This window comes from Pseudophryne corroboree, chromosome 2 (assembly GCF_028390025.1).
Source record: "Pseudophryne corroboree isolate aPseCor3 chromosome 2, aPseCor3.hap2, whole genome shotgun sequence".
In the NCBI taxonomy this organism is placed as follows: Eukaryota; Metazoa; Chordata; class Amphibia; order Anura; family Myobatrachidae; genus Pseudophryne; species Pseudophryne corroboree.
This window is the reverse complement of record NC_086445.1, coordinates 926572742-926586797: the sequence shown is the minus strand read 5'-3', so window position 1 is coordinate 926586797 and position 14056 is coordinate 926572742. Positions and strand designations below refer to the sequence as shown.

The following is a 14056-nucleotide window of genomic DNA, read 5'->3' as shown; positions in this document are numbered from 1 at the left end:
TCAGTGAAGTCCAACCAACAAAACTTCCCATTGTGTAGATCAGCGGAGGCCAAACCGCGGCTCTTTCATCCTCGCATGCGGCTCGATCCACTCCTGCCCACCGCTGCCCGACACAGCGACTTGTAAGGTTTGGCGCCGGCCCGTGAGCCAATCAGAGCTTGCGGACCGGCAGCTAAGGCTCCTGATTGGCTGCCGAACCGCGAGTTCTGATTGGCTCACGGGCCGGCGCCGAATTGAAGGTAGACACCGCCGCCGGAGACTGAAGGTAGGAGAGGCGCATGCTGCGCTCTCCTCCCCTCACAGCAGCAGCTGAGCAGCACTTCTTTTTTTTTTTGGGGGGGGGGGGGGGGGTGAGGCACTGTGTGGGGACATGTGTATCTGGCACCGGGGGCGTATCTGGCACTGTGTGGGGACATGTGTATCTGGCACCGGGGGCGTATCTGGCACTGTGTGGGGACATGTGTATCTGGCACCGGGGGCGTATCTGGCACTGTGTGGGGACATGTGTATCTGGCACCGGAGCGTATCTGGCACTGTGTGGGGACACGCGTGTATCTGGCACCGGGGGCGTATCTGGCACTGTGTGGGGACACGCGTGTATCTGGCACCGGGGGCGTATCTGGCACTGTGGGGACACGCGTGTATCTGGCACTGTGGGGACACGCGTGTATCTGGCACTGTGGGGACACGCGTGTATCTGGCACTGTGGGGACACGCGTGTATCTGGCACTGTGGGGACACGCGTGTATCTGGCACTGTGGGGACACGCGTGTATCTGGCACTGTGGGGACACGCGTGTATCTGGCACTGTGGGGACACGCGTGTATCTGGCACTGTGGGGACACGCGTGTATCTGGCACTGTGGCGACACGCGTGTATCTGGCACTGTGGCGACACGCGTGTATCTGGCACTGTGGCGACACGCGTGTATCTGGCACTGTGGCGACACGCGTGTATCTGGCACTGTGGCGACACGCGTGTATCTGGCACTGTGGCGACACGCGTGTATCTGGCACTGTGGCGACACGCGTGTATCTGGCACTGTGGCGACACGCGTGTATCTGGCACTGTGGCGACACGCGTGTATCTGGCACTGTGGCGACACGCGTGTATCTGGCACTGTGGCGACACGCGTGTATGTTAGTGTTCACTCTAGGATTTTTTTTAGGGCAGGGTGCTGAGCATTTAAGAGAGCACATTTTTATTTGGAAGGGCACATTTTTGATGTGACGCCTTGCGCACAAAGCATAGCGCATATGTTTATAGCTTTTGTATATACAGTTTGCCCTTAGTAAATCATATACCCATACATACATACATACATATAAGACACCTAACATCTGTAATGAGAAACATTCTGTATATGTCCAGTCTTCTTGAAAGATCGGCTTTAGCATAAACTTAAGTAGATAATTATAAATGTCTTTTCCAGTGCTGAAGTAGTTATAATCCGTATGTGTTATAAAACAGAAAAGTTAAACAATGGGTTAAAATATATAGGAAAAAAATAAGTCTTCTACTATGGAAATACTGTAAGCAGTGCATGCTCACTGCTTACCCTGTTCTTTCCCTCTTTATCAGAGTGCTGTTATTTACAGTGCCTCCTCTGCCATCCAGTTGGCTAAGGATAGAAATTGTGTTCCAATTTCAGAGGTGGGCAAGGAGTAGACGACAACATTGCAATATGCACTCTGACTGTTGCATTCTGTATACAAGGGGGCGATTTATGATCCTGCAGGGTGCACTGAAAAAGGGCAGGGTGCTTTTTCACATTTCAAAAATGGGCAGGATGCAGCACCCTGCTGAAACAGCCTAGAAGGAACACTATATCTGGCACTGTGGGGACACACGTGTATCTGGCATTTTTATATGTATGTGGCACTGTACAACATGACTAAACGGGGTTATGACACAAGGTCACACTCCTTCAAACGTCTTACCAAAAGGTGTGCGCACAAAAATGGGGTGTGGCTTTGTGACAACTAGGCCACACCCTCATTTCTGTGCACAGTGGCTCTTGACTACGGATCTTTTCTGGCTCTTTGCCTCTGACTGGTTGGCCACCCCTGGTGTAGATTATGAGTGTATCTTTACCATACTTGCATCTGGGATTCAGCCTCAACTGCATCATTGGCTGCCTGGACCGTCCACTTCACTCACAGAAGTGGGCAGCGATAGGCGCAGACAGACAGCCCCCAGAGACTCAAATGCTCTACCGGGTGGCCCGGAGCACCACCCGAGTTTACTGGCCTCCTGGCCCTTTTGAGAAAATAAAAAAGTATGATTGTACGGACAACTTATAATATGGGAGTACTTTTATTTTCTTTTAATTTTTCCTCGCAACAAGGTAAAAAAAAAAAAAACACTTGTCCACATACATTATGTTTCACATATCATTTTACAAATAACTACCAGGTTTTCTAATCAAATTCCCACATATATACGAGAGAAGATTCATTGCACTTAGTTAGTTTTGCTCTTACCTCTATGGGATGCAAAGTATTACTTCCCTAATATCTTGTGGCATATCACTGTACGCAGTTCAAACAAACCAGCGGCTAACTTAATCTTAATTTAACTTAATCTGCCCTATGGATTATCAAAATTAAGTGTAGAATACAAATGAAAATGACGACAATACTTTAGGCCCTAGTTTGGTTAGAGCAAATGTACATTTACATTTTATTTATTTTTTTAAACGTAAAAACACAAAACGGTTTTTGAGTTGTTTGCGTGGGGGTTAAGCAGAAACTTAAGGGCAGGGCTGGGGAGGTAAAACTGTACAGACTGGCTAAAATTACAAATGAAAAGTTTTGTATATCAGTGATTCCAGGCGCTCCTGCAGATCACATTGGCCTGATCACTATCATGCAAAGAAGAAACACTAAGTGGGGAATACAATTGGAAGCGAAAACTTCACCTGGCCAAATCTGCGCAGCACCCGCTGCACTTTACAGTCGTGGGATCTCGCACAAAGTCATTTGCTAGTCCATAGGGTAGCGAGCACTTTAGTGTAAATCGGGCATTTTGATGGCTTGGAAAGGGGTGGCACATGGGATGTCGTTGCTGGCATTTAAAACACAGCGGCAATGGCACTTTGCACCATTCGCCAGCAACTGAATTCCCCCCTAAATGGCAGGAGAGAGCCAGTCGAGAGTTGTTGAATTAAAAAATAAATAAAAATACCAACAATGCCATAGTTGTTCTGTTTGGAGAACAATAGCCGTCTATTGAAGACAAGAGGAAAAGAAAACTGTAGCTGCTGGCTGAAGTGTCCAGGGACTGATCTGTGAAGGTACACAACACATGATACTAATAATAGTGGTAGTGGTACAGGGAAAAGGTCATAGATGAGGAGGGAGTACTAACAATGTCAAGCAGAGTTGAGGATGTGCAGAACTCTAACTGCCGCCAATGGGTTGTGCCCCCCCCCCTCCCTTCTCCCCTGCCTCCCCATATTGGCCACACACCATTGATGGTTGCAAACCATCTACGGTCAACGGCCATTCTTAATCTAAGTAGTTTCATGACTTACATAGTGGTGAATATGCCTTCTGCTACAGTTTTATTATGTAATAATCAATGTACATTAATACACATTACTATACATTAGCCATATAGGAAAGAGTTGGAGTCTAGTCAAATAGAGAAGTCCGAGTCGGAAGTTTGGCGTACCAACTTCACAGCCCTGGTTAAGGGAGACAACTATTCCAAACGAAAAGCCTACATTCACATTCTGCTCCTATCTCTACGTAAATTCTCAGATTACAGAATGACATTTTAACCCCCTCTGGGGGTGCGAGCAGAAATCTGACAAAAATAGGTTTGCAATGCTATTTTGTGCCCTACCGCTGGACAAACAGCATTGTGGTGAAGATGCCGGAGAATGCCCCTTATTACCACTAAACACCCTGTTTAGTCCGGGAATACGGGCATTCTCCGATTTAGCATTGAGCTGAATTGAATAGGTCCGAGAGCTTCCTCCCGCCGCTATTCAACTCGCTCTGAATTGAATCAATCCCTTTCATAGAAAAATAAATAAATAAGCTCCACAAATATTTGCAAATCTTCTTTGTATATTTACAGAATTATACTTCACACAAATACAAAAACTAGAAGAGGATCAAAATGTTTAGTACAACATCAGAGGTCAGCTAGCCAATTAACCAATTTTGAAATAATTAGTGCCAATGCATTATAGTGCTTATGAATTAATCTGTATTATGGCTAATTACTAGTAATTTACGATGATAAATATAGATAAAAAGTACAAATTGTTACACTACAATGTTAGTTAGGGCAGTACGGATGGTGTAATGGTTAGCATTACTGCCTCACAGCATTAGGTCATGGGTATGAGTCCCACCATGTGGAGTTTGTATATTCTCTCTGTACTTGTGTGGCTTTCCTCTGGGTACTCTGGTTTCCTCCAACAATCCAAAAATATACTGGCAGATTAAATTGGCTCCCAACAAAATTAACCCTAGCATGAATGTGTGTGCGTGTACATGTGATAGGGAATATAGGGGTAGATGTATTAACCTGGAGAAGGCATAAGGAAGTGATAAAACCAGTGATATGTGCAAGGTGATAAAGGCAGCAGCCAATCAGATCCTAACTGTTAATTTACATATTGGAGCTTATTGGCTGCTGCCTTTATCACCTTGCCCATATCACTGGTTTATCACTTCCTAATGCCTTCTCCAGGTTAATACATCTGCCCCATAGATTGTAATCTCCACTGGGGCAGGGACTGATGTGAATGGCCAAATATTCTCTGTAAAGCGCTACGGAATATGTGTGCGCTATATAAATAACTGGTAACAAATAAATAATTAATAGTTGTTGTACCAGTAATGTACAGTAACACTGCACAATTTATTTTCTTTTTTGGAGAGGGAGAGGGGGCTTTAAAGAGAAGAGTGAATGAAGACTGGTGAGACTAGCACTTTCCTTAAGAGCTGTGTCTGGCACTCATGTTAACCCAAGTCAGCAGTGGATATAAGTTATGCTCTTAAGACAGCAGTCACACAAGTCAAAACCAAAGTTCTTCTTAATCAGGGAATTTTGCAGCTGCTACTGAGCAGATGAATTCCACTATAGCCCATATTTACATACAGAGCCAGTTGCACCAGTATGTGATCCACTAAACAGAAACACAAAAAGCAAACAGAGAAGTAGAAAATGTAAATAAATAAAAAAATGTGTTTGCTTGATATGTGTTCCTAGTGTCATGTTGCCATGCACTAAATCGCAACCCACATAATGGGGCTCCTGTATCAACATGGTGTAACTCACACAAAGGCGTGGCTGCCTGTACAAATGCTGTGTAACTTTACTTTCAATTCTAAACTGCACTAGAAAAATGACAGAAAACCATCAAAGCGCTGTAGGAATTTAGGCTTCCTACAAAGCCTGGCAGGACATATACCCCGGAAACTGTACACCCAATTTGGAAAGCATCAATACAATGTCATAAAGTTGAGTTTGAATTTTACTTTTTTCCCAACATATGAGACAAGTAACAAGCGAAACGGAGAAATCTATATGTTTAATTACTAGTGATAACAAACATGAAAGAATGCATTGCTGCCAGCTATAATACAAACAATGGGTTATTTGCAGAGTGGAAAGAAAGAGGGTGCCAAACTCAGGGGTGGCTATAGGGATGGACATCGGAAGATGGTTGGCAACCAACAACGTTCCTGATTTAATGGAAATGTTTATCATTCGCATACTGGGTTTGTAATGGTTATCACCATGGCGTGTTGGCATACGATGGCATACCTCCCAACATAACCCTCTCCAGGAGGGACACAATGCTCTGCTCCTGGACTTTTCTCTTAATTTATGATTGGTGGCACCTGTGTTGAACAGGTAATGGATAAGAAAGGTGTTTCAGCACAGGTGATGGCAATTATAAATTAAGAAGGAAGGAAGTCCAGGAGCAGAGCGTTCTGTCCCTCCTGGAGAGGGTCATGTTGGAAGGAATGTGATGGGCATCTGATGGCTAATTACCAGAAGCGGCGCCCGCTGCACAGCTCCCTGCAACTGTTTGATATAGCACTAACTATCAATGATCCCTTGTGATGGCTACATACACTGCAACATGGCAACGCTGCCACTATTCCATCCGATTTTTTAAGTGGCAGCACATACTGCAACACATAAATAACACCACACATAAACCAGGGACAAGCTGTAATGCACCAACCACCCCACCCAGTAGATTTCAGGTGCAAGTGACTCTAGAGCTGAAGGAGGGATGAGCAGTGTGATGAGGAGCAGCTCTGTGCAGCAGCACACGGCGTAGGGACACACAGCTGGGACATACACAGAGGTGCGGGTGTAGCAGCTGCAGCCATCTCTCAGTCAGGGTTGAGCACCCCACCGCACACATGGCGGCCCCCGCCCCGCAGACAGGAGATCACAATACGTGCAGTCCCTACCTTATCACAGGGGGGGCGGGGGGACACTGTCCGCGGCCGGGGCGGTATCTCTCAGCGATAATGGCTGTGCTGGTCCCCAGCATACTGCTCCCTGATCACTTCCTGATGCTGGAGTCGCCGTACAATGACGTCACTCGTGTCACCAGGGCCCAGCCCCGGGCTCTCTCCGTGGCCCCCGACAACGTGCAGCAGGCGCCTCCCATACAGGGGAACGCAGTGACATCCCGTGCCGCTGACTGCACGCCAGCTGCCGTACACTACAACTCCCAGACTCCTCCAGCAGCTCTGTTGTTCGGGGGTTATGGGTAGTCAGGCGGAATGTTGCTGCAAAACGCCATATGATTACCCAGAATCCTTCTGCAGTGCAGCTGACCTGGAGGACCCTGGGAGTCGTAGGTCATTGCTAGACATTTTTTTTTTATCCCAAAAGAAAAGGGCGGTAACCGGATGATCTATCACAATGATGTTGTTGTTGTTGTTATTATTATTATATAATATTTTTTATGTTTTTGTTAATAATAATATTAAAATAATAATAAAATTGTATTATTTAAATATTATTATTATTATTATTATTCATAATCAGATTAATAATAAACCCCCAACATGGCCCCCTTACATCAGGTACAAAATGCTCTGCTGGAATGCATGCACCAGAAATGCGGGCTCTATTTGGAATTGCCTATTCGCAGTACAAAGGTTACACTGTGGGGGATAAGCCATACATTGACCCAAGGCATACGTGGACAGGTGACGTGTGTTGCAGTATGATATACCCTGCATGGATAGATCCACGTGAAGCACATCCTGCACTCCAAAGCAATAATAGTGGGAGATTGTAGAATCGGCGATGTGGCAATATGTTTCAAACGGCAGACTGGACAACAGTGTACAACATGCTATGTCCCATACTTGCCTACTCTCCCGGAATGGCCGGTAGGTTACCGGAAATCGGGTGGCGCTCCCGGACTCGCAGAAGAATGGGCAAGTCTCCCGGCCGGATGCCCCCTACCCAAGTACCCTGTAGTTACCCAGAGTTGACGTTGTCCGGCTGGGGGTCTGATGACGCAATTCGCCCTGAGTCCGCTGCGTGATTCCGCTGCCACGCCCCCATTTGGCGTCACTGTTCGATACCCCACGCCACCTCATGCCGCGGCCACGCCCCCCAATTTCCCGTACTGGCTGCCTCCTCCCGGAGGAGGCAGACAAAATTTCGACATGTATAGCTATGGCTCCCATTTATTAACCAAGTTGCAGTGAAGTGTTACTTTCCGTTTCCACTCGCCGTGGTATATTGGCAACAAGCTCATCTATTTAAGATGATCTTTTCCCACGGTGAGTGGTAGTGATGTTTGCCCTGTCATCGCTGCTGTTTACACTCCAGCAGCGCTGATGAGTGATAAGCCCCGCCGTCCTTACTGGGCACCCGCAGTCTAGCCCAGGCGTCCTTACTGCGTAAGCGCCATTTTAGGCAATTTTATGGCACATGCACAGTACAGTGTAAGCCAGACTTGCCTACTTTTGAAAAAGCATTTCAGGGAGATTGTGAAAGTAACACCTATCAGTGCGGGCGCGTACTGCTACATCGGAGAGGCGTGTCATAAAAATGACTTACATCCAAATGTAAATGAGCCCCAAAGTTAGTAAGATCTATTTGCTGAAGAAAAGACACTGATATTTTGCAGGATTTGTTTGTGTATTGTGTTTTACAAGAGGTTCCATATACTGTAAGTGGCCATAGGGATCAATGTGCCTTATAACCAATGCAGGGAAATGGCACTAATGATCCCATTTGAATGTATGTATCTCTGATTTATTTTCCCCCCAATAATGTAATAGCTGCATAATGGGGGTAAGCTACAATCAGGGAGATTGCTGGACTTTTCAGGGAGTGAGGGAGATTGCTGCTATTTCAGGGAGTCTCCTGCAGAATGAGGGAGGGTAGGCAACTATGGTGTAAGCTGTCCACGTTCACATGCTGTTTCCATAGAATCCCGGCACACGCTAAGCATGCCAGGAGCCGGGAGGGCATCGCTGGGTGAACACTGCTGCAGCACTGTTTTAGCAGCAAGGAGGAGGAGATGAATGGGATTAAGGTAAGCGAGCGCTATTATAGAAATAGCACTCATTGATAAATAGACATTTACATACATCATTAATGGGTGGACGCTAAGCCGATAGCGCTGCTTAATAACAGTGCTATCAGGCATAATAAATAGAAAATTACCCTAATTAGCACGGAAACTCGTTGATAAATGGAAGCCTATATACCATATGTACAAAATACTGTGGGGAGCATAGAGATGCACACCCTCCAACACTGCTGAGCTGAAAATTGGTACAATTAAGGGAAAAATCTACTACAGCATCATTAAACTCAGGGCTTAAAGTGGTCCAGGAGAGGTGGTGGAACTCATTTCCCCTCACACCTAAACCCCCCCACCCACCCCGCCTCCAAATAGGCAGAGGCGGAGCCAGGGCCAGTGCTAGAGTGTTCAGCATCCCCGTGCAAACTATAAATTTGTGCATTATGGGGGTAATTCTGAGTTGATCGCAGCAGGAACTTTGTTAGCAGTTGGGCAAAACCATGTGCACTGCAGGGGAGACAGATATAACGTGCAGAGAGAGTTAGATTTGGGTGGGTTATTTTGTTTCTGTGCAGGGTAAATACTGGCTGCTTTATTTTTACACTGCAATTTAGATTGCAGATTGAACATACCACACCCAAATCTAACTCTCTCTGCACATGTTATATCTGCCTCCCCTGCAGTGCACATGGTTTTGCCCAACTGCTAACAAAATTGCTGCTGCGATCAACTCAGAATTAGGCCCTACCTCCCATACTTTATAAAGAGACAATGGTCTCACAATAGTACCCCCAATTTCTCTAACGTCCTAGTGGATGCTGGGGACTCCGTAAGGACCATGGGGAATAGACGGGCTCCGCAGGAGACTGGGCACTCCAAAGAAAGATTTAGTACTACCTGGTGTGCACTGGCTCCTCCCTCTATGCCCCTCCTCCAGACCTCAGTTAGAATCTGTGCCCGGCCAGAGCTGGGTGCTTTTAGTGAGCTCTCCTGAGCTTGCTAATAAGAAAGTATTTTAGTTAGGTTTTTTTATTTTCAGAGAGCTTCTGTTGGCAACAGACTCTCTGCTACGTGGGACTAAGGGGAGAGAAGCAAACCTACTAACTGCGGCTAGGTTGCGCTTCTTAGGCTACTGGACACCATTAGCTCAGTGGCGTAACTAGAAATTTTTCTCCCCTAAGCCAAAAAATCCTTTGGCGCCCCCCCCCCCCCCCCATACCCCCCGTAATTGGCACTAGCAAAGGTAGAAAAATGCCGGCAAAAAGGGGGTGTGGCTTTGTCGAAATGGGCGTGGCTTTATACCCCAGTTTTGCAACCTGCACGCCCAGACGTTGGCCACCACAGGAAAGAAAAATAATCCTGATTCATGCCCCTTACATTATTTGTAATATTTCCTCCTTATAGTAATGCCCAGTATACATTATGCCACATACTGCAATGGCCCTTAGACATTATTCCTTGCACAATAATGCACATGACACAATATGCACACACCATAATGCCCCCGACACATTCTGCCACACACCGTAATGCCTGTGACACATTATGCCACACACCGTAATACCTGTGACACATTATGACAGGAATCGCAATGCCCGTTATACATTATGCTACACACTGCAATGCCCCTGATACATTATAGCACATACAATGTCTGTGACACAGTATGACACACACCACAATGATCCTGAGACATTATACCACATACCACAATGCCCGTGATATAGTATACAACACACCGTAATGCCTGATACATTATGACACACACCGCAATGTCCGTGATACATTATGCCACACACCATAATGCCCATTACACATTAAGTTCTACAGTAAGGCTTCTAATTACTTTTAAATTACCTGCTCGTTGCCAGGGGTTTCATGCTCTTGGTTCCATGCACTGTGCCAGGGGTTTTCATGCTCAGGGTGTCATGCTCGTTGCCAGGGGTTTCATGCACTGGGTGTCATGCTCGTTGCTAGGGGGTAGTGCTTGTTGCTAGGGCCATGCTCCCAGTGCCACATATGCCCCCAGTGCCACATATGCCCCCAGTGCCAGATATTCCCCCACAGTGCCAGGTATATGCCCCTAGTGCCAGATATTCCCCCACAGTGCCAGGTACATGCCCCCAGTGCCACGTATACCCCCCCCCCAGTGCCACATATGCCCCCTCAGTGCCTGCTCCCCCCAGTGCCAAATATTCCCCCACAGTGCCACATATGCCCCCTCAGTGCCTGCTCCCCCCAGTGCCAAATATTCCCCCACAGTGCCAGGTATATGCCCCCAGTGCCAGATATTCCCCCACAGTGCCAGGTATATGCCTCCAGTGCCAGATCTTCCCCCCACAGTGCCAGGTATATGCCCCCAGTGCCAGATCTGCCCCCACAGTGCCAGGTATATGCCCCCAGTGCCAGATCTGCCCCCACAGTGCCAGGTATATGCCCCCAGTGCCAGATCTGCCCCCACAGTGCCAGGTATATGCCCCCAGTGCCAGATCTTCCCCCCCACAGTGCCAGGTATATGCCCCCAGTGCCAGATCTTCCCCCCCAAAGTGCCAGGTATATGCCCCCAGTGCCAGATCTTCCCCCCACAGTGCCAGGTATATGCCCCCAGTGCCAGATCTGCCCCCCACAGTGCCAGGTATATGCCCCCAGTGCCAGATCTGCCCCCACAGTGCCAGGTATATGCCCCCAGTGCCAGATCTTCCCCCCACAGTACCAGGTATATGCCCCCAGTGCCAGATCTCCCCCCCCCACAGTGCCAGGTATATGCCCCCAGTGCCAGATCTGCCCCCCACAGTGCCAGGTATATGCCCCAAGTGCCAGATCTGCCCCCCACAGTGCCAGGTATATGCCCCAAGTGCCTGCTCCCCCGGCCCCATGTGTTGGAGGGACACGGAGCGCATCGCGCGTCTCTCCTGTGTCCCTCCTGGCTCTCCCCCGGCTGGTCTAATAAAGGAAGTGCCGGTTCGTGAGCCAATCAGAGCTCACGAACGGCACTTCCTTAGACCGCCCGGGGGAGAGCCAGAGAGGGACACAGGAGAGACTCGCGATGTGCGTTCCGTGTCCCTCCAACACAGCAGGGAGGGAGAGGAGACCGCAGATTGACATGCGGACGCTCGTCCGCATGTCAATCTGTTCTAAGTCAGTGGCGCCCCCGCAGCCCCTCGCCCCCAAGCCACCGCGAGGACTGCGGGGGCAGTAGTTACGCCACTGCATTAGCTCCAGAGGGATCGAACACAGGACCTGACCTTGTCGTCCGTTCCCGGAGCCGCGCTGCCGTCCCCCTCGCAGAGCCAGAAGTCAGAAGCCGGCAGAAGCAAGAAGACATCGAAATCGGCGGCAGAAGACTCCTGTCTTCACATGAGGTAGCGCACAGCACTGCAGCTGTGCGCCATTGCGCCCACACACTCCGGTCACTGTAGGGCGCAGGGGGGGGCGCCCTGGGCAGCAATTAGGATACCTCTTGGCAAAAAGACACATATATACAGCTGGGCACTGTATATATGTACGAGCCCCCGCCATTTTATTACACAGACCCGGGACTGAAGCCTGCCGCTGAGGGGGCGGGGCCTTCTTCCTCAGCACTAACCAGCGCCATTTTCTCTTCACAGCTCCGCTGAGAGGAAGCTCCCCAGGCTCTCCCCTGCAGTATCAAGGTAGAAAAAGGGTAAAAAGAGAGGGGGGGGCACATAAATTTAGGCGCAAAATTATCATAAACAGCAGCTACTGGGTAAACACTAAGTTACTGTGTAATCCCTGGGTTATATAGCGCTGGGGTGTGTGCTGGCATACTCTCTCTCTGTCTCCCCAAAAGGCCTTGTGGGGTCCTGTCCTCAATTAGAGCATTCCCTGTGTGTGTGCGGTGTGTCGTTTGTGTCGACATGTTTGACGAGGACGGTTACGTGGAGGCAGAACAAGTGCAAGTGACTGTGGTGTCGCCGCCGACGGCGCCGACACCTGATTGGATGGACATGTGGAAGGTGTTAAATGATAATGTAAGCTCCTTGCATAAAAGGTTGGATAATCAGTCAGGGTCTCAACCCGTGTCTGATTCTGCAGCTCAGAGGCCGTCAGGGTCTCTATCCCACTATAGCCCACTATCCCAGTTGGTTGACACAGATGTCGACATGGATTCTGACTCCAGTGTCAAAGACGATGAGGCAAAGTTGCAGCCTAAAATGACTAAAGCCATCCGATACATGATTATAGCAATGAAGGATGTATTGCACATACCGGAGGAAAACCCTGTCCCTGACAAAAGGGTGTATATGTATGGGGAGAAAAAGCAAGAGGTGACTTTTCCCCCTTCACATGAGTTAAATTAATTATGTGAAAAAGCATGGGATTCCCCCGATAAGAAAGTGCTGATTTCCAAAAGGTTACTTATGGCGTACCCTTTCCCGCCAACGGACAGGATGCGCTGGGAATCCTCCCCTAGGGTAGATAAAGCTCTGACACGCTTATCTAAAAAGGTGGCCCTGCCGTCACAGGATACGGCCGCCCTAAAGGATCCTGCAGATAGGAAGCAGGAAAGTATCCTGAAGTCTGTTTATGCACACTCAGGTACTATACTGAGGCCGGCTATTGCGTCGGCCTGGATGTGTAGTGCTGTAGCAGCATGGACAGATAATCTGTCTGATGAAATGGGAATCTTAGACAAGGATACCATTTTACTGACCCTGGGGCATATAAAAGACGCTGTCCTATATATGAGGGATGCCCAGAGGGACATTTGCCTACTGGGCTCTAGAATAAATGCAATGTCAATTTCTGCCAGAAGGGTCCTGTGGACTCGGCAATGGACAGGTGATGCCGACTCCAAAAAGCACATGGAGGTGTTACCTTACAAGTGTGAGGAATTGTTTGGGGACGGTCTCTCGGACCTAGTTTCCACAGCTACGGCTGGGAAGTCAAACTTTTTGCCATATATTCCCTCACAGCCTAAGAAAGCACCGTATTACCAAATGCAGTCCTTTCGATCACAGAGAAGCAAGAAAGTCAGAGGTGCGTCCTTTCTGGCCAGAGGCAGGGGTAGAGGAAAGAAGCTGCACAACACAGCTAGTTCCCAGGAACAGAAGTCCTCCCCGGCTTCCACTAAATCCACCGCAAGATGCTGGGGCTCCACAGGAGCCAGGAGCGGTGGGGGCGCATCTCCGAAATTTCAGCCACCAGTGGGTTCGCTCACAGGTGGATCCCTGGGCTATACAGATTGTGTCTCAGGGATACAAGCTGGAATTCGAAGTGATGCCCCCTCACCGTTACCTCAAATCGGCCCTGCCAGCTTCCCCCATAGAAAGGGAAGTAGTGTTAGCGGCAATTCACAAGTTATATCTCCAGCAGGTGGCGGTAAAGGTTCCCCTCCTTCAACAAGGAAGAGGATACTATTCCACAATGTTTGTGGTACCGAAACCGGACGGTTCGGTCAGACCCATATTGAATTTAAAATCCCTGAACATTTATCTGAAAAGATTCAAGTTCAAAATGGAATCGCTCAGAGCGGTCATTGCAAGCCTGGAAGAGGGG

General features: G+C 48.3%; 1 protein-coding gene across 1 annotated transcript in view; it reads right to left on the bottom strand.

Moving 5' to 3' along the window:
• Positions 1 to 6778, bottom strand: part of MTMR4 (myotubularin related protein 4) — a 253888-nt gene extending 247110 nt beyond the window's left edge. Inside the window, exon 1 of the mRNA XM_063956193.1 lies at positions 6450 to 6778. The gene's annotated coding sequence lies outside the window, so the exon portion shown is untranslated. The remainder of the gene's footprint in view (positions 1 to 6449) is intronic.
• Between the last annotated feature and the right edge of the window lie 7278 nt (positions 6779 to 14056).